At 49.4% G+C, this 20737-nt stretch overlaps 1 protein-coding gene and 1 long non-coding RNA gene across 18 annotated transcripts in view; both read left to right on the top strand.

The window, feature by feature from the left end:
• The window catches only part of PPARD (peroxisome proliferator activated receptor delta), an 85791-nt gene that overhangs the window by 47706 nt on the left and 17348 nt on the right, over window positions 1-20737 (top strand). The window contains exon 1 of one of the 17 annotated variants that reach the window (XM_028847642.2): window positions 2995-3107. The exons of 13 other annotated variants lie outside the window; for them this stretch is intronic. The gene's annotated coding sequence lies outside the window, so the exon portion shown is untranslated. Of the gene's footprint in view, window positions 1-2994; window positions 3422-20737 lie in introns of those variants that run through there. 3 more of the 17 variants (XM_028847644.2, XM_078000250.1, XM_028847641.2) reach the window with 3 other exon arrangements.
• LOC144340411 (uncharacterized) lies at window positions 3605-9990 on the top strand. The gene is made up of 2 exons (XR_013416518.1): window positions 3605-3875; window positions 9576-9990. It is a non-coding gene; the product is annotated as an uncharacterized LOC144340411 (long non-coding RNA).

The following is a 20737-nucleotide window of genomic DNA, read 5'->3' as shown; positions in this document are numbered from 1 at the left end:
TCTCCTGCCTCAGCCTCTCGAGTGACTGGCACTACAGGTGCCTGCCACCCTGCCCGGCTAATTTTTATATTTTTAGTAGAAATGGGGTTTCACCATGTTGGCCAGGCTGGTCTCGAACTCCTGACCCCAGGTGATCCGCCTGCCTCGGCCTTCCAAAGTTTTGGGATTATAGGCATGAGCCACCGCGCCTGGCCTGGGTGATGATGGTTTTATGGTGGTATATAAATGTAGGAATTTATGGGGCTTATTATACTTAAGATTAATGCAGATTGCATACTCTAACCATGAGTATGTTATACCCCAATTATAAATCAAGCAGGCAAATAAATAGCACATTCCCCAAAATAAAGAATTAAAATGCAATAGCAAGAAAATGTGCAAAGAGCTATGCCTGGGAAAATACAGAAAGTGTATTGCTTTGAAAGGGTGAGAGATGAGATTTCAGACCCTCACCCTCTATCACTGTGTCATTTCTGAAGGCCTCTGGTGACTTTCTTTGCCCCTCTCCACCGTTATAGTCATTGGAACCAGACGGCGGAACCCTGGGCCTCAGAATTAAGTCTACTACACACCTTAGCAACTAGGAATTCAAGGCTAGCCAGGTCCTGGCCCTTTATCTGTCCTTCAGAGAGTGGGGTGCCACAGCCAAAGTGGACAGCTCGCCATTCCCAGATGTGCCCTGTGTTCTCGGCTGCCTTGCCTGACTCACCTTGGCCTTCCCTAAGAGTGCCTTTTCTAGTTTTCTGGCCCAGCTAGAAGAAGGGCCATTATACCTACTCCAGAATCATCCCTGCTGCTCCCAAGTTGGAATATTTCTTCCTCCACAGTGGCCACCTCTTATGTGGCCTCCATCACACAGTTTGTATACCTACCTCTTCAAGGGCAGGCTGTGTTTTATTCCTTTTGTCATCTCTCCCCATAGGGGTCTAGGTCAGTGCTTTTGTACATGGTGCCTGAAACAGTCCCATAAATGATATTTTATTTGAGTGGGTCTCTCTGGCTGGAGCTACTAGGTGGAAGATTGCCATGTGGGAGCAGGGGTCATAACAAAGGCTGGTCATCAAGATGCTGGTGCTTCCAAATTCCCAACAGTTATTAACTTGTAGGATTGAGGAACAAGTAATAGAAATTCCCTGGAATTCCCCAAAACATGTTATTCTATATCTTTCCTAACACTTTATGAGTTTTTAAATAACGAGTGGTCATAATAATAAATGGAATTATTTTTTCTGTGATAAAATTTCAGATGTTTCTGTTTAAAAAAAAAAAAGAGAAACAGATATAACATTAAATGCATGGTTGGTGGTTTGGCTGGGCACAGTGGCTTACACCTGTAATCCCAGCACTTTGGGAGGCCAAGGCAGGAGGATGGCTTGAGCTCAGGAGTTTGAGACCAGCCTGATAACAGAGAAAGATTTTGTCTCTACTGAAAATCAGAAAAATCAGCCAGCATGGTGGCATGTGCCTGTAGTCCCAGTTACTCCGGAGGCTGAGGCAGGAGGATCACTGAAGCCCAGGAGTTTGAGGCTGCAGTGAGCTATGATAGCACCACTCCGGGTGGTGACAGTCTGGGTGACAGAGCAAGACCCCATCTCAAAAATTAAAATAATAAAATAAATGCATAGTTTATTGTTATTATGGACAAATATATTATGATATAAGATTTATATATTTCATTAGCATGTAAAAATGATCTCCACCTGATACAGACATCTGATAATAGAAAATGCAGAAGAGAGCATTAACATAAAATGAATGCCAAATAAAAATCACTTGATGATTTAAGAGTAATACTACACATATTTAATATTTAAAAGTTACTCTTAAAGGTTAAAACTAGAGAAAAGTTAAAAAAATAATACAATGAACTTCTGTATTTCCTTCACCAAGATTCGCCAGTTGCTAACGATTTGGTACATTTGCTTGATGTTGTGTCATGGATTGTCCACATTCCATGTTTGTTGGATCGTTTCCTTGTGATTAGATTCAGGTTTACGTTGTTGGTGGGAACCCACATAGGTGATGTGTGCTTCCTGTTGCTTACATCAGGAGGCACAGTAGTGCCAGCTGGCCCTAGTAAAGGGGATGCTAACTTGATTCACCTAGTTAAGTTGGCATCTGTGAAGTCTCCTTTTGTATTAAGACAGTGAACTTCGAAAGGACTTTTCCCTGACTTTGGGAGTTGCTGACAGCCATTTAGGAAAAGAGACCACCGTTTTCTCTGTCATGTGTAGCTGCAGTTAAGAAACATCCTAGTATAGTCAGACAAGCTCTGGAGGCCGGTGTGCCAGGACCTGGGACCAGGCTCTCCAGCCATCTCTCCCTGTGACCATAGCCAAGTCATCTCTGAGTTATGTAAGATTGTACATATAAGGAAATAGACACTCAGAGAAGTGAAGCAGTTTGCCCAAAGCTACTCAGCTAGTGAGTGCCAGAGCTAGGATTCAAACCCATTTTTGTTTGGGGACAAAGCCCTGCCCTTGTCCTTGTGCCAAGCTGCCTCCTTTGTTCGGTGGCTGGTTGTTGTTATTGTGTCACTGAGCACTCGGAAGTAGCGCTCAGAACCAAGCAGAAGAGCACCAAGCCTTGTAGGCCCTGACAGGTGAGAGGGAAGAGAGGGGTGCCATGCTTCATCCATCTGGACTGCCCTTGGAATTCCTGGGCCAATTTGGGGATCCCAGGCACCAACCCTAACATGGGCCAGTGCCAGTGCCAGGTACATGCAGCGTGTACTTCCCGGTCTGGGCAGGCGGAGGCTGGAGCGGCACCAGCAGCTCACCTCTGTAACGCAGCACGGAAGTATTTATTTCAAGGGTGGCTCAGAGAAGTGAGGCAGTTTGCCCAAAGCAAACTGGTTCCTCCCCTGCATGTGGCAGGCTGTCCTGCAAGCTGGGAGGCGGGCTGTTGGACGCTCCCCAGCCACCCTTGAAATAAATGCTTCCACGCTGTGTTACAGAGGTGAGCTGCTGGCACCGTTCCAGCCTCCGCCTGCCCAGACCGGCAAGTACAGGCTGCACGTACCTGAGAGTGGCCCACTTTAGGGTTGATGCCTGGGATCCCCAGATTGGCCCAGGAATTCCAAGGGCAGTCCAGGTGGATGAAGGAAGGTATTGCCTCAGCCTGCCTGGGTTCCTTGGGGGAGAGAGGGAGACAGGAAGCATTAATGGGGGAAAGGTGTGCCAAGCCTTGCCAAGCAGGTCATTGTGGGTGGGGAAACACCGCCTACGTGCTTGGGACGCCCCAGGATCTGGGTGGAGGTTCTTGAGGAGGCAGCGAGAAAGGAGGGCTGTAACAGCGACTCTGGAGCACTCTAGAATGGCTCTTAGTGACCTTCTGCTCTGGTGACCCACCAGCAGCCCACCCACCTGTCATCTTCCAGTTAGCAGCCATCCCCATGGCCAGTAGCACCTGAGAGCACTTGGTAAGTAGAAAGACCCAGCGTCTGCTCCTCATATTACCCTGGTGTCCTTCCCCAGAGCAGTTGTTTTGGGGAAAACTGGCTCCGGCTGAAGCAGGAAATGGTGTTCCTTGTCAAGGTCATGTTGTCCTGTTGCTATAGAACTGAGAGACCCTGAGGATCAGCCCTCTCAGGTTCCAATTGCCTCTTTTTTTTTTTTTTTTTTTTTTTTTTTGAGACGGAGTCTCGCTCTATAGCCCAGGCTGGAGTGCAGTGGCCAGATCTCAGCTCACTGCAAGCTCCGCCTCCCGGGTTCACGCCATTCTCCGGCCTCAGCCTCCCGAGTAGCTGGGACTACAGGCGCTGCCACCTCGCCCGGCTATTTTTTGTATTTCTTAGTAGAGACGGGGTTTCACCGTGTTAGCCAGGATGGTCTCGATCTCCTGACCTCGTGATCCGCCCATCTCGGCCTCCCAAAGTGCTGGGATTACAGGCTTGAGCCACCGCGCCCGGCCCCAGTTGCCTCTCTTTACACTATTCATCCTCATAGGCCACCAGGAAGGGGGCCAAATTCGGGGCCAGGGCCAGTGGCTTGGTGAGGCATAGGCTGTGCTGTATGGGCCCTGTAGGGAGCTCTGGGGAGTTCTTATTCCCCTGGCTCACGGCCACCTTTGACCCTGCATCTTGGAGAGACCCCCAGGGCTCTGGCAGCCAAGTGAGCAGGAGTGGAGGGACGGGGCACCTTGGGAGGGAGAGCCCCGGAAGGAAACAGGGTTTATAGACAGACTCCTGGTCATCACTGCTTGTAATGCTCGCTCAGTGAACAGAGGCAGTGCTTTACCTGACTCAAGAGAGTCCCTTCTGTCTCCTGCTGGATGGGCTGAGATCCGGACTGGTTAGAAGCCCAACATGACCTGGCGTGTGAGACCTTGCACTCTCTGAATGAATTCCCCAAGTGTCATCAATAAGTCACTCTGGTTCTGGCATTTCCCTATCTTATCGCGCACACCCATTCTCCTGGCTCTGAGTCCTGAGGAGTGAGATTGCAGTTTTTGACCCATATTCTTACTGAGAGCCGGCTGTCATGCAGGTATAATATAAAATCCGGAAGCTGCTGTCAGAACTATGTGAGAATTGGGAGGTGACAGCATGGGCCAATTTTCTGAATCTCTAGCGTGCTTTGATGCTTAAGAAGTCTTTCTGGGCTCCCTGAGATTTGAAACCTCTTGTTTTATCTGTCCTTTCACTCTGGTTCTTCCTTTCCTCTCTTGGGGACTTCATGCTTCTCAAATATTTGTTAAGTGGGTGCTTATATGGGACCTTAGAAAGCAATCAGCTAGGCGTGCACTTGGAAAGGCACAGGAGGACTGAGAACAAGACTAAACATTTCTGTAAGATTGAGCAGCAGGAGAGCTTTGCTGCTTTACTGGTGTCATTATGTGCCTGCAGCTCCTGGGCTGCCTTTACTCGAGTGAGATCCATTTACAAGACTCCAGACTCTTCTACTGCACTTTATTACAAAAGATGTTGATGCTCGTTTTAAAAACAATTTAAACTACAAACATGAATAAAGGTATTTATCTCCCCACCAGTCCCCCTCATTCTCCCTTCCCTCCTGTTCTTAGACTGGTTTCCCCTCCCAGTAGTTTAGGTTGTGGGGCAAGTGTGTGTAGCTCTGCATCAGTGTCTTAAACAAAATGAGTGTGTCACAGATGCGCAGCTCGGCCACTCACTGTTTTCTTCAACTGTATGTCACGGCCATCCTGCCATGGCCCCACGTCTGTGTCACCTGCTGCTCTTGGGCATCTGCAGAGAATTCCATGACATGGATCTTGAGGTAGGCGTCTTCAGCTTTTTCTGCTTCATCTTATTCTCCACAATCGTTTATATCATGCTTGTAAAACCTTTTTTTTTTTTTTTAATTCTTACTAGACACAGCACATGTTCATTTTAGAAAATGTAGAAAAATCAGATAAGCAGCAGGTCATGGTGACTCACGCCTGTAATCCCAGCACTTTGGGAGGCCAAGGCAGGCAGAACACCTGAGGCCAGGAGATTGAGACCAGCCTGGCCAACATGGTAAAACCCCATCTCTACTAAAAATACAAAAATTATCTGGGCATGGTGGTGCTCACCTGTAGTCTCAGCTACCTGGGAGACTGAATTGGGAGAATCACTTGAACCCAGGAGACGGAGGTTCCAGTGAGCCGAGATCACGCCAGTGTACTCCAACCTGCGTGACAGAGTGAGACCCTGTCTCCCCACCCCCTGCCAAAAAAAAAAAAAAAAAAAACAGGTAAGCAATAAAAAAAAAATAGAAATGACCCCTAAGAGGTAACATTTTGGTGTGTATAATACAAGTGTCTTTTACATTTGCTCCCTCATCTCAGCATTGCCACTGCCATTAAAGAAGGCCCATGGTCATTAGTCCCATGTCACAGATAGAAAGGCTGAGCCACAGAGAGGGTAGCGGGTTGCCCAGAGGTACACAGCGTAGTAAAGACAGGGCTGGGGGCATACCTGTCATATAATTCAGCACTAGTGCTCTCTCCACTGTAGCCCACTCACTATCTTCGCACCTTGGGATAGAGAGGGGGGTGCAAGGCATTGGATTACAGATGCATTGAACTGCCTTATCCAAAGGTTAATAGACAGATGACTGCTTGAGGAAAGTCCCTGATTGACTTAGGAGAAGAGGTAGAAGACATACTCTTCAGGTTTACAGATGATATGAGACGAGGGATTGTTTGCGCTTTGGAGAACAGAATCGGGCTTAGAAAACCCTCAAAGAGCTCTAACAACAGATCAGGAGCAACAGGATAAACTTTGGAATGGGTGGATGTAAAGGGACCCCCTTCTATTTCAGTAAGCACAGGAAGGTCTGACTTGATGTTCAGGCGGTGACGACTGGTCTGCCTGGGAGTCGTAGTGGACTGTAAGCAGTGGGACGTGTCATTTCAACACTTTAACTTCATCTTACTTCCTGGGAGTGTTAGGAGCCACACATCAAGAGGACATGATGAACTAAGGAACAGGGTTTGGGAACCTGTCAAATGACAAATGCTGAAGTGACAGAGGTTTCACCTAGAGAAGATGGGTTTGGGGAGGAAAAGGTGCAGGCCAAGACTTGGTGACCAGGACCAGGCACGAAAGGACCAGGAATGGCAGTTAGTTGAAGGGAGAGTCTAATCGGTCAGGATATAGAACACCTTTTTAGCATTAGAGTTCAGGAATGGTAGTGAGAGGCAGTACAGTAGAGTGGTTAAGAGCTCCTGCTCTGATGGCTTACTGGCTCCTGGCTCCTACAGTCTTGGAAGTTACCTCACTCTTCCATGCTCCAATTTTCTCATCTGTAAATGGGGATAATGGGTACCTGCCTTATAGTCCACTTTTAAAACCTAAGGGAGTTGCTCCATGAAAGCAGCTTAGAATAATGCCTGGCACACATAGGTGCTATGCACTGTTTGATTCACACGGAAGCTGGGTAGGCTTCATGGAAGAAGAGTTGTAGAAGGTCTTCTGCATGCATCTGGTATGACATGCTTCCCCAGCCTTCTCCATTCCCTGCCTCCCTGTCTCCTCGTTTCTTTCTCCATCTTCCTCTCCTGGGCCTAGGATCCTGTATTTCCCCTACCTAGAATACCCTACCCCTCAATCTTTATTTTCTTCTTTGAAACTCTTAAGTATTTTATTTCTTCTTCTTCTTCTTCTTCTTCTTTTTTTTTTTTTTTTTTGAGACAGAGTTTCATTCTGTCACCTGGGCTGGAGTTCAATGGCACGATCTCGGCTCACTGCAAGCTCCACCTCCCGGGCTCACGCCATTCTCCTGCCTCAGCCTCCCGAATAGCTGGGACTACAGGTGCCCACCACCACACCCGGCTAATTTTTTGTATTTGTAGTAGAGACGGGGTTTCACTGTGTTAGCCAGGATGGTCTCGATCTCCTGACCTCATGATCCGCCCACCTTGGCCTCCCAAAGTGCTGGGATTACAGGCATGAGCCACCGCGCCCGGCCCTGTTTCTTCTGCTTTAAATTGTTTTTATTAAAAAAAAAAAAAAAAAAACTGACTCAGGAGTCAGCTGCCCTTCACTCTTCCCTTGTGCACAGCCTGTCCTGTGAGTAGGTACAGATACTGACTGGTCTTATATTTCTTCCTGAAAATATAAATGTTTTAAAGGTACCCAAGGACTTGTCAACACCTCCCCACCCCCACCCTGGGTCTGACCTAGGACTCTGAGTCAGGGAGGCCTCCCTCCATTGAGTAATAGTAGCTTTGGGATCTGCTCAGTAAGAGGATTGTAGAGTTTAAGGGAGGAAGAAGCACCAGTGCTGCCTCCCCATGGGAAAAATGAAGCGCCGCCCCCCGCCCCGCCCCGCCACCGCCGCACCACAGAACCACCAACCGCAACATCACTTGGCAGATTAGCAAAAGAACTAACGAGACACTGCTAGGCCCCTCAGGCTTCTAGATTCGCCCTCCACCACATTTCTACCAATTTATGCTCATCTGAATGAGCTCCTCCTTTGTAGGGTCTGGAATGGTCTGAAAGCAGGGTCAGATACCCATGGAAAACTGAAGCCTGTGGAGCAATGATCTCTACAGGACTGCTTCAAGTTACATGGTGAACAGACATCTTTTTCCAGTTATGCCAGTTGCTCCTCTGGTACTTGAGGATTATGTGAATCTAACAACAGACAAAAATCTCTGCCTCATGGAGCTTATATTCTTTAGGAAGAGACAAGCACTAAACAAATGAGGAAATGTATATACACTCTGCCAGATAGCCGTAAGACGGACGGAGAAAGCTGAAGCAGGGAAGGGAGATGGAAGTACCTGAGGGTGGACTGCGCAGGTTTGAAGCAGGGAAGCCAGGGAAGGCCTCACTGAGATGGCCACATTTGAGAAAGGACCTGAAGGAGGTGAGGCAGTGAGCTGTGGAGATAGGTAATTAGGGTAGGGGAAGAACTGTAGCTAGAGAGAACAGTGGCCGCAAAGGCCCACCCAAGGCAGGATATGCCTGCTGTGTGGAGACCAGCAGGAGGCCGTGTGCCTGATACTTAATATACCAGAAGGAGTGGAGCAGGCAGGGGTGCCAGTTCCAGAAGGACTTGCTGGCAGGTATTAAGATGGGCTTTTTCTCTGAGGTAGGAAGCTCCAGGAAGGATTTGATCACAGGAAGGACAGAATCTGAATTGTATTTTAGAAGGATCACTGTGACTGCATACAGAGACTGGGTGGTAAGGCGGGAGGCAGAAGCCAAAAAGCCAGTTAGGAGGCTGATAAAGTAATCCAGGCAAGAGATGGTGTTGGCTAGGACCAGGGTCATAGCAGTAGAGGTGGTGAGAAGTGATTAGATTCTGTATATTTATTAACGGCAAAGCCAGCAGGATTCATTGACTCTTAAGTGGAAGGTTGAAGTTTTCATTGAGATGAGAGAGACCATGGGGGAAGGTAAAGGGCTCGGTTTTGGTTGTGTTAGGCTTGTGCTGCCATTGGACATCCGTGTGGAGGTGTCAGAGAAGCTGGCCTGTAGAAATAAACTGGGGAATCATCAGCATACAACAGGCATTGGAAGGCACCAGCCGGCATAAGATCATAAAGAGAGGGAGCATAGATGGAGAATGAAGGAGCCCTTTAGAGATTAGGCAGAAAATTGCTAACTGGGGCCAACAAAGGAGATTGATAAAGGGCCGCCAGTGACATCGGAGTAAAACCTGGGAGGAAGCCAAATGAAGAGAAGTCATAGAGGAGGAGGGATCAAGCAGTCATATCACATGCTGTCGTGGGTCAAATAAAATGAAGATCATAAGTGTTTGTTACCAAAAGTTTAAAAGTACAGTGACATTGGCCGGGCGTGGTGGCTTACATCTGTAATCCCAGCACTTTGCGAGGCTAAGGCGGGTGGATCACTTGAGGTCATAGTTCAAGATCAGCCTGGCCAACATGGTGAAACCCTGACTTTACCAAACAATATAAAAATTAGCCGGGCGTGGTGATGCGTGTCTGTAGTCCCAGCTATGGGAGTCTGAGGTGGGAGAATTGCTTGAATCCGGGAGGAAGAAGTTGTAGTCAGCCGAGATGGAGCCATTGCACTCCAGCCTGGGCAACAGTGAGACCCTGTCTCAAAAAAAAAAAAAAAAAAAGCCGGGCATGGTGGCTCACACCTGTAATCCCAGCACTTCGGGAGGCCGAGGTAGGTGGATAACTTGAGGTGAGTTCAAGACTAGCCTGGCCAACATGGTGAAACCCCATCTCTGTTAAAAATACAAAAATTAGCTGGGTGTGGTGGCAGGCGCCTGTAATACCAGCTACTCAGGAGGCTGAGGCAGGAGAATCACTGGAACCCAGGAGGCAGAGTTTGCACTGAGCTAAGATCATGCCACTGTACTCCAGCCTGCACGACAAAGTGAGACTCTCAAAAAACAACAACAACAACAACAAAACACAAAGGCCAGGTGCAGTGGCTTATGCCTGTAATTCCAACACTTTGAGATGCCAAGGTGGGAGGATCACTTGTGATCCAGGGGGAGTTCAGTTCAAGACCAGCCTGGCCAACATGGTGAAAACCCATCTCTACTAAAAATACAAAAATTAGTTGGGTGTGGTGGCATGAATCTGTAATCCCAGCTTCTCTGGAGGCTGAGGTAGGAGGATCACTTGAGCCCGGGAGGTGGAGGCTGTAGTGAACCAAGGTCACGCCACTGCATCCCAGCCTAGTGACAGAGCAAGACTGTCTCAAAAAAAAAAAAAGTACAATGATATTAAAAAAAAAATCACCTACCACTCTATTCATACAGGGAAACTTTCTTCTATTATTTTGTCATTTTCATGGGAATCATGATCTTTATGTAAATTCGTATTGTATTTTTCACTTAAGTTATTAAATATTCTATGAAAACATGAGTTTAATGACTAGGTAATACTCAGTTTCCTGGATGTGCCTTAATATATTTAACCATTCCTCTAATATTGGGCATTGGGCCATTTCTGATTTTTTGTTATTATAAATAACATTGCAGTGAACAGCTCAGTATGTTTTCCTATGAGGGGAAGTATAGGGTCAACGAACATGAATGCTTTTAGGTGAGACTTGAACTTGAGATCCCTGGGTTCTCCTGGACAGACTGGCCAATCATAGCTTAGCTGTGGGATTTTTCCGTGTCTCCTGTCTCCCTGGGAAGGTTGAGAAGTCACTCAGCCCTACATATCCCTATTCCTGCCTCCCCGCCGCAATTGCGCGTCCCATTTCTCCTGGGCCAGAGTTTTATTGCCTCTCATGGGGCCTGCTGGCCACCACTCAGTGGCTGCCCTTCTCCTTACCTCCAGCCTTCGTCCCCTCACCCAGAGCATTCACAAGCCAGCAAGAGCCAGTCTGAGCTTCCCTCAGATTAGGGAGTGTAGTGATCAATGAAATAGCCCTGCCTTCACTCATCTCACTGGGTCAATTAAATAAGGTGTGATGTACCTGAAAGCACTTCAGAAACTTAAGAGTCTCATGCCCTACCAGCTGAGCTATCCAGGTACCCTTAAAGGGCTGTCCTAGTCTTAACTGTTTGAAAAGAAATAGGTAGCTGGGCATGGTGGCTCATACCTGTAATCTCAGCACTTTGGGAGGCCGAGGCAGGCGGATAACGTGAGCCCAGGAGTTCGAGACCATCGTGGGCAACATGGCAAAACCCTGTCTCCACAAAAAATACAAAAATTAGCTGGGCGTGGTGCTGCACACCTGTGGTTCCAGCTGCTCAGCAGGCTGAAGTGGGAGAATCACCTGATCCCAGGAAATCGAGGCTGCAGTGAGCTGTGATTGTGCCACTGCACTCTAGCCTGGGTGACAGGGAGATCTTGTCAAAAAAAAAGAAAAAAGGTGTAAGTGATGGTGTCCACATTGTAACCACAGAGCCCCTAGAGCAGGGCTGTTGACCTATGGTTGGCATCCTGGTCACAAGAGCTCTGTGTCAGATGTGTGAGGGGCTTGGGTATAGTTGTCAAGCCTGGGAATGTGGCTGGTAAATGTCGATTGACCTCATGCCAGGCAGTGCCAAGTGCCACATCTGCTCCCCAGATACCTGTGTTTGTGTATGTGTGTCATAGTCGGGAATCACTGAGACCAGGACCTCGGGGAGGCTGGAGCCCCGTTGGGCAGAGCAGGAATGGGCCTTGGAGATGATCTAATTCTGACATTTTACTCAGTGAGGACACAGGTGGGGCAGCCAGAGAGGTACTCAGCTCTGAGTCAGGGGCCCATCCCTCATCTCCTCAGCCTGAGTCTTCCCGGGAACACAACAGGCAGCTGCTTCCCAGACCTTGCAGGGCTCCGGGAGGTGGCCTTCCCATCCCGCCGACTCCCTTGCCAGGTTTGTTGTAACCATTGCTCCTCCGAGCCTGGCTGAAATCATCTTCAGTCTTATCCTCCACAGCAGCCTGAAAGGTCTTTGTAAAAATGCGGCTCTGTTCCTTCCCATCCTCTTCATAACCCCCTTGGCTCTCTGCTCCTCCTAGAAAAAACACCCACATCCTCAGCTTACCCTTCAAGACCCTGAGTGACCTGTAGCCACAGCCCTTCTCTCTACCCACAGACCTCCTTCCTTGGGTCCTCCTTCCTTGGGCCTTTTCACATCGCTGTTCCCATCACCCTGGAATCCCTCTCAGCCTGCCTGGGCCAAAGGCTACGTAAGGAAGGTCCTCAAGAAAGCCTCTCCTGACCATCCGCACCTGACTCGTGCTCTGAGTGCCGCACCGTGCTTGGCATTTGTCCTTCATAGCCCTGGTCATTGCTGGCTAATGTAGCCTGGCACATGGTGGTAGGTACTTGACAAATATTTGTTGAACAAGTGAATGAAACCAGCTGGCAGGGACCAGAAGAAGAGCAAAGGGGCAGGGACAGTGTCCACAACCATAGCCCCTGTGGTCTTAGCTGAGAAGGGCTCTGGCTCGGTCCCTGGCCTGTCCCTCTGCTGGCCAGCAGAAACACCCTACCCTGGAAGCCCTCTCCAAGTAGTGTGAGGGGCCTCAGGCCCGTTCAGGCTTCGGTAGGAGAGATCTGGGTCTCTTCTGGGACCTGAGCAGGCCTTTCATTTACCTCATTGGCATCTCTCAGCATTTTATTTGTTTTTTAAAATGTCTCCCTCTTCCCCCAACCAACCCCAGATTATGAAGGTATCCCACGCTCACTGTGAAGAAACTGGATAACATAGGAAAATATAATTAAGAAAATAAAAATCACCTACAGCCCCACCCCTCAGAGAAAAGTACCCTTAACATTTGTGGCCATGTCTTTTCAGTTTTGTTTCTATGCATGTGTACATGCTTTGACATTGCTGAGCTTCTCCTTGTGAAAACCACAGATTTTTCGCAGTCTTCAGCGACTGCGGTCAGAGGCGGTCAGCATGTCAGTTCTCCCAGTGGAGAGCTGATACAGGGATCTGGATTCCTCTCTCTCCCTACTGCGGGTGGGTGAGTGGGCACACCCAAGGCCCCCTTCTGTGGCAGCTTTCCCATCCCTGGTGAAGAGTACCCTCCTGTCTCTAGTCTCTTCTCCAGGCATTCTCTGGTCCTGGAGGCTGGTTGTTCCTGGGGGCTGCCTCTTGGGGCAATGGGAAGAATTGTGGAATGCATGGATGGCCTCCTGGCTGTCTTTTCTCTGGTTCCAGCAGTCTCTGAACAAAACCAGCCCCAGGCCACTCCTGGGGATTGGCCTCAGGTGACTCTCTGGGCTGACTCTGGCCAGCTAGAAGGCCACCCGGGCTTCTCCTGTGTTCTTAAGAGGGTGGGGTGACCTGGATTGGCGAATAGTAAGCAGAGAACACGGCAGAGTTGCTGGCCTAGAAAACCAGGTCACTAGGTCAGCACTTGGATTAATGATTGATAAGAAAGGTTAGGAGAGAATCAGCAGACCCATTCTCCCATGACATCCCTCACTTCTGATCCCAAAAGCACCTGCCATGGAGACGGGGCAACCTCTGTCTTGTATCCAGAGGCTGCCCCTTATTCCGCTGCAATGTGGGAGGAAGGAGATGACAGCAACTGGGTCACCCACATGTGGGGCAAGATGGGGAGGAAGGTTTAGGCCCTTCTCCCTGAAAAAAGAAGCATGTGCCCAGACTAGGGGGCTCCCTGCCGGTTCTCTCCCCACAATTGATGGTGAGGCAGGGAACTGGGAAGTTCTGTCTGTGGAGGTCCCTTGGGTTTCAGCAGGCTAGCACATTTCTAGAGCTAGAATATCACCCTACAATCCCTTAACACAAGCCATGGGTGATAATAATAGCAGCAACCGCTGTGGTCCTTATTTGTAGGACCCTTACTATCTACCTGGCACTGTTAAGTTACTGCATCATTACTTATTCCACACAGCAGCCTCTCAGGTTAGGTGCTAGCATCCCAGTTTTAGTGTCTTCCCCAAGTCATAGAGTGAGAGGGACGAGCCAGGGTGTGAACCCAGGCCTGACTGAAGCCGGTGGAATTCACTTCTTTGGAGTATTGCATCTCGATGGCAGTAATCTATGAAAACTGATACAGTGGCAAGTGCTACAACTCAGAATAGTGTGGCTAAGGCTCATGTTTTTAGTATATTCATTCAGCAAGTGTATGTTGAGGACCCACTAAATGCCAGGTGCTGGGACCCACCTCAGTAAGATACAGGGCATTCTCTGGGAAACTGATAACATGGTGAGGCCAGAGCAGTTCGCAGACACTGCAGTTTGGTGTAGCGATTACAGATTTGGAGGGCCTGTGTCGGGGTTGTGGTGAGAAGGAACAGAATGGAGCTAGTCTAGGAGAGCTTCCCGGAAGAGGAGGTGCAGGCAGGTCTTGAAGGAGAGAAGGTCTTAGCTAGTGGAGGGGACGGTGTTCCAGGCAGATGCCAGTTCAAGCCTCCATGCTCAGGGAGTGATGCGGGATCTTGAGGCACATAGGTGGGCAGAGCAGGAGGATAGGCCTGGAGAGGGAGGCAGGGACCAGAGCTTGTGGCTGTTTTCAGCACACAGGGGTCATTTTCTGGCAGTAATGTCCAGAAGGGCTTTCACCAAGGAGTTCTTGACAGAAACAGCTGGGGACTGGCAGCCAGACAGAGGATTCAGAGGTGATGGCTCCCGACTGAGGCTAAGGAGCCCCAGCTGGGCAAGGACATGCCAGCTCCTGATCCAGTCTTACCTAGCACCATATATGAGACACACAGTAGAGTGGCTAAGACTTGAGCCAACCTGCCTTGACTCAAATCCTGCTTCTCTAGTTACTGTGTGACCTTGAGCCAATTACTTTCCCTCTCTGTGCCATAATTTCCACATCAGTTAAATGGGGATAATAATAGTACCTGCCTCTTAGGGTTGTTGTGAGGATTACAGTTGCCAACATACACAGAGCATGGTGTGTAATAAGTTCTTGGAGAAGGGAAGCTGGTACGATTGTGATGGAAGTGGTGATCCAGCTTAGGCTCTAGTACAGTATGAAGGCCCATCAGGCTGTACTATGTGGCAGATGGAGCCCATGGAGGCCCCTGGCACACTGACTGTCCCCACTCATCCCCTGGGTAGGGCAGAAGTGTTCCCACACTGTATAGCCTGCCAATGGGCATCAGGGAAACGCCTGAGTCACCACAAGGAGTACGAGGCACTTGGGGGTTGCCCAGCTGAGCACAGAGGGCTGCCCTGAAAGTGAGCCCCTCCCTACTCCTAGCAGAGATGGGGAAGGGAGACAGCTAGACTTGGTGGGAGGGACTGGGCCCCAGGTGGCTTAGTTGCTCTGGCCGCAGACCAGGTCTCTAGAGCTCTGGATCATTTGGGTTAAGCTCCTAACTACCACTGCCCATGAAATCCACCTGCCAATGGGCAATGGATGGAGTCGTGCCCCTCCCTGCACCTAAGCTCTCCGAAGGGCTGAGTTTCTTCTTGGAGCCAGACAGTGGGTATTGGAATGGGAGCATGGGGGCTGCATGTGCGCTGCAGGCTGTGTGTGTGTGTGTCTGTGTGTGTGTGTGTGTACACGCACACATGCATATATGTCTGAATTAGAGCAGTCCAGGGATTTGTTTTGCAAGAAGTTCTTTTATTTTTATTTTTTGAGACGGAGTCTTGCTCTGTTGCCAGGCTAGAGTACAGTGGCGCTATTGTGGCTCGCTGCAACCTCTCTCTCCCGAGTTCAAGTGATGCTCTTGCCTCAGCCTCCCAAGTAGCTGGGATTACAGGCACAAGCCACCACACCTGGATAATTTTTGTATTTTTAGTAGAGGTGGGGTTTCGCCATGTTGACCAGGCTAGTCTTGAACTCCTGACCTCAGGTGATCTTCCTGCCTCAGCCTCCCAAAGTGCTGGGATTATAGGCGTGAGCCCCCCTGCCCTTCCCCCACACGCCACGCAAGAAATTATTTTGCTAGAGACTACTCTTTGGTGAGGGGCTACATTGCTGCATTCATGCCCCTTCATTCTGGCTCAGGGCCCTTGTCTTGTCTGAGGGTATGAAGCTCCAGCCTCGTAAGTGGGACAAAGCTGTGACATGATCAGAGGGCTTCTGGCTCTGGCATAATGCTGGGGGGTGGACAGGGGAGATAGCTAACACTGGGAGGCAGACCGAAAAAAAAAAAAAAGCCAAGGTTTTTTGCCAGCATACAAATTAAACCCAGTGCCTGGCTGTATTGTGGTTGTTGTTTTGAGACAGAGTCTCCTCTGTCACCCAGGCTGGAGTGCAATGGTGTGATCTCGGCTCACTGCAACCTCTGCCTCCCAGGTTCAAGCGATTCTCATGCCTCAGCTTCCTAAGTAGCTGGGATTACAGGCGTGCGCCACCATGCCCAGCTAATTTTTGTATTTTTAGTAGAGATGGGGTTTCACCATGTTGGCCAGGCTGGTCTTGAACACCTGACCTCAAGTGATCCGCCCACCTCAGCCTCCCAAAGTGCTGGGATTACAGCCATGAACCACTGCACCCGGACTTTTTTTGTTTTTGAGACAGGGTCTCGATCTGTCCTCAGGCTGGAGTGCAGCAGTGCGATCTTGGCTTACTGAAACCTCTGCCCCCCAGGTTCAAGTAATTCTCATGTCTCAGCCTCCAAGTAGCTGGGATTACAGACGTGCACCACCACACGTATCTAATTTTTATATTTTTAGTAGAGACGGGGTTTCGCCATGTTGCCCAGGCTGGTCTCAAACTCCTAGCCTCGTGTGATCTGCCTGCCTCGGCCTCCCAAAGTGCTGGGATTACAGGCATGAGCCACCATGCCTGGCCCAAGCTGCGCTATCTTTAGTGCCAGGGCTGAAGAAAGGAAGAGGAGAATAGGGTTCATCGCGGGCATAGTGGTGGGTGGGGTGGCAGCTACCTGAGAAAATCTAGTCAGTGGGCCTAGGTTCAGTGGGTCAGGGGAGAGAGCCTAGGGGTCAAGGTTGCTCTTGGCTGGGCCAGCTGAGAACAGTGTGTAGGGAGCAACCTTGGCTCAGGGTAGATGGCAGACCTCAGCTGTAGAAGGAGCAGTGAGGCCATATGAAAATGGCAGGCTTCTGGCAAAATGCAGGGATGGGCTGCAGCACAGCAGTTTAGTCTAAATAGGAGCAGCCCAAGGGATGTGTGTAGGTTTTAGAACAGCCAGGCTACAGCTCCCCTCCCTCTTCGCTGGTGTCCTTGAGAGGCCGCAGTCAGAAGAGACAATTCCAGGCTAGGGAGAGATGTCAGCATGGGAACCAGAGACCCTGGTCCTGAATTCAAAACTCCAGCCAGAGTCCAGAACTGCGTCTGAGCCTAAGAGACAACCTCTTGCACCTCCCAAAACTGAGAACAGTTTTACCGGTTCTGGTGAAAAAAACCCACTACCAGCTCATATGTGGGAGTGGGAGCTGAGGCTCTGCTGAGTAACACAGCCCAGTGCACACAGCCGTCAGGGCCTGGCTGGGCTCCAGTCCCGCTGTGTCCAAAGCTCTGCTGTTTTCTGCTTCATCCTCTAGCATGTTCTCTAAGACGCCCTGTTGGGATCCTCAGGCCTGTCCCTTTTATTATCTGCAAGGGGGGCTTATAAGGCCTTATGGGGGCTGGCGAGGCTTGAGGGGGAGCGTGACGCATACAGGGAGCTCAGTCAGCTCCCTCCCCTCCCTCCAGGATTTGGTCCTGACAGGGAGCTCCATCAGGTCCTCCCCAGGGTCACCAGAGGCTCAGAGGCTGTGTTGTTGATTATATATACCAGGCAGTACTGTGGCTTTTCCTCCTCTGATGCCTTCTGTTAAGTGGGGACCCCACATCTTCATGTCCCCCTCTTTGTGGTTCTCATCACCACAGCCTGGTGTGCATTTCCCCGTGTCCACTGACACCCACGCCACATGGGTCCAAAAACAGAGTGTGTTCTCATTGCCTCATCCCACTCACCCTGGGCTCTGCCACCACTGCGCCATGGCTCTCGGGAGTCCCACCATCTGACCCTTGTCACCAGTGCTGCTCCTTCTCTTGGGACTCATCCCTTCTGAGGCCTCCCGGGGTCCCGCCCTTCTCACCCTTCCCTGCTTCCTCCATCTCCAGGCTTTCAATCTGGTGGAGCATAAAGAATCGGTGTTTCTGGTACTTGTTATTTGGATAATGGCAATTTTTTTTTAAAGCTGACTAATGCCACTGCAGTCACACATTGCTCTCGGTAATTGCCAGTGTCCTTTTTCCGGTATTGTGGCCAACTTCCACCCCAGAACCCCACTCTACTCTTGAGCTAAGTGTCTTTATGTCTCCTATTTTAAATTAGGATTGTGTTCAGTTGCATGCAACAGAAATCTGGGAATCAGTGCCGGCAATCAATAAAACAAGTTTGATTTTTTTCACCTACCAAGCAGTCTGGAGGCCAGCATTGCAGGGCGTGTCCAGCAGCTTTGAGAGGCCGCAGTGGCCAGGTGCTTTTGGACTTTTCACCCACCCTCCTACCCTGTCTTCTGCTGCTCCAAAGGCAGCTGCTACACCTCTAGGCATAGTATTCCTGTTTCAGGCAGGAAGATGGGAAGGGCAGAAGTTCGTCTCTTTCTATTAGGAAATAATAGCTTTTTCAATAGCTCCTCCTTTTAGATTTCTGTTCACATATTGCTGATCAGAATTATGCCAATGAACACTGTAGCTGCAAGAGAGCTTGGGGAAACTGAATGTTTAGGTAGGCACTTTGCTGATCCAGAGAAGACTGAGACTTAGAAGGAAGAAGAAGGGAGCTGGGGAGAAATAGGAGTGACTGCCCCAGCTACCACTTGCAGAAAGCCACGGAGTGAGCAGGACAACACCTGTGAACATTTCCTGTGCTCTGGGTCTGGTGCTTTCCAAGTTTAAAACTTTCCAAGTTTTTTCCATCCAGGGACGAGTGGTCAGGGACTGATCCCTGAGGAACTGATGTATATTAAACAAACTTTCAAGTCCCTGCAATGCAGTGTAAATGAGTAAAGAGCCCACAGGGGAGAAACTGCCACTAGTGGAGATCATGCCAGTGGGCAGCATTGCTTGGCTCTGGGGGTGCGTGCCAGAGGCCTGCAGGTGCCCAGGGTCCATGTCTGCCCAATTTTCAAGAGAAGCCAGAAAACTAAATTTTTAAAAAGTTTTTTCGTTCTAACTCTGTTTTGAAAAAAGTTTGGTGTTACAGAAAAGTTGCAGAGATCATAGAGTCCCCACATATCCTTTACCCAACTCACATTAAATCTTACATAAAGGAACATTGGTACAATACTATTAACCGAAGTCAGTGTGCTGTTCAGACCTTACCAGTTTTTCTGCCACTGCCCTCTTTCTGCTTTGGGGATCTGGTCCAAGATCCCACATTCATTTAGTTGTGTCTCTGTGGTCTGCTCCTGTCTGTGAGGCTTCCTCAGTCACAAAGCTAGAGGTTTACATGACCTTTTCCAGGTTTTCCCACTCTACTGTAATAATTTGGAAATTATACGTCGGCATCTTGAGACATCTTTTGAAAAATAAGGGGACTTGAGCTGATTGAATGTTGATCACTCCCTCTCATCTTCCACATTATTAAGTTTGCCTTCTTATTTTAATTCAAATTATTTTTAAGTCAGGCACAGTGGCTCATGCCTGTAATTCCAACACCTTGGTAGGCCAAAGTGAGCAGGTTGCTTGAGCCCAGGAGTTCAAAACCAGCCTGGGCAACATACCAAAACCCCATCTCTAAAAAAAATACAGAAATTAGCTGGTGTGGTGGTGCACGCCTGTGGTCCCAACTACTTGGGTGGCTGAGGTGGGAGGATCACTTGAGCACAGGAGATAAAGGCTGCAGTGAGCCATGATTGCACCACTGCACTCCAGCCTAGGCGACAAAGTAAGACTGTCTCAAAAAACAACAACAACAACAACAACAAAAACACCAGAAAACAGCTAAGAGTTTTGTATTGTTGTTTTATTTCAGGTTCAGGGTATAGATGCAGGTTTGTTATATGGGTGAACTTGTGTCACAGGGGTTTGTTATACAGATTATTTCATCACCCAGGTACTAAGACTAGTACCCAATAGTTATTTTTTCTGCTCTTCTCCTCCTCCCAGCCTCCACCCTCAAGTAGGCCCCGAGGTTATTGTTAAGTCCAAGCAAGGGAAGGCCTGGTGGAAATGAATGTGTAGCCTTAAGATGTTTTGAGGGGGATGATTTACTACCAGCTGGAAGTTACTGTGCTGTGAAGCTGGTAGTGGTTCTCAAACTTGGCTGCACGTTACAGTCACCAGGACAATTAAAGAACCCCAATGTCCAAGCTGCTCCCCAAACCAATCAAAGGAGAATCTCTGGGGTTGGGACCAGGCATCTGTCTTTTTAAAAACTCCCCAGTGACTACAGTGTACAGCCAAGTTGGCAGGTCTAGAGCAGGGCCGTGGTTGCAGATCTGTCAACATGAGCCGAGAACAGCAGGACTTTATGTCTTTTTTCCACACCCAACCACTGAAAGGATGGGACTCACCCCTTCAGGAACAGTAGCACAGGAGAGCCGTGATTCTTGGGCCTGAGTGCTGGTAGGGACAGGGTCGGGGATGGGAGGCATGATGCATATATGGATCTCCAGGTGGGCTGGAGAGTTGGGAAAAGCCCCTCAAGTCATTCCAGTGTGCTTCCTGAAGACTCAGAACAGGAGGCGGCAACAGAGGAGGCAGGGAAGGGTGGCACAGTGGTGTGTCACCTCTCTGGTTTATGGAGCCTGCTCCGAACCCCACAAACCCACTACGAGAGCCAGGTGGGAAGGGTGATAGGGCAGGTGACTTGTGATACAAGGAACAGAGACCATGGGATAGCACTGCAGGGACTGGGGAGGGAGCAGGAGCAGAAGAACCCCCTCCATGACAGCAGCCCCCAAGCGTGCCCCACTCCCACCATCCTCTTCCTCGTCACTGCCTCACCTGACCTCTTCCTGTC

The sequence above is a fragment of the Macaca mulatta genome, chromosome 4 (genome assembly GCF_049350105.2).
Source record: "Macaca mulatta isolate MMU2019108-1 chromosome 4, T2T-MMU8v2.0, whole genome shotgun sequence".
Classification (NCBI taxonomy): Eukaryota; Metazoa; Chordata; class Mammalia; order Primates; family Cercopithecidae; genus Macaca; species Macaca mulatta.
This window is presented reverse-complemented; position numbering and strand designations above follow the sequence as displayed.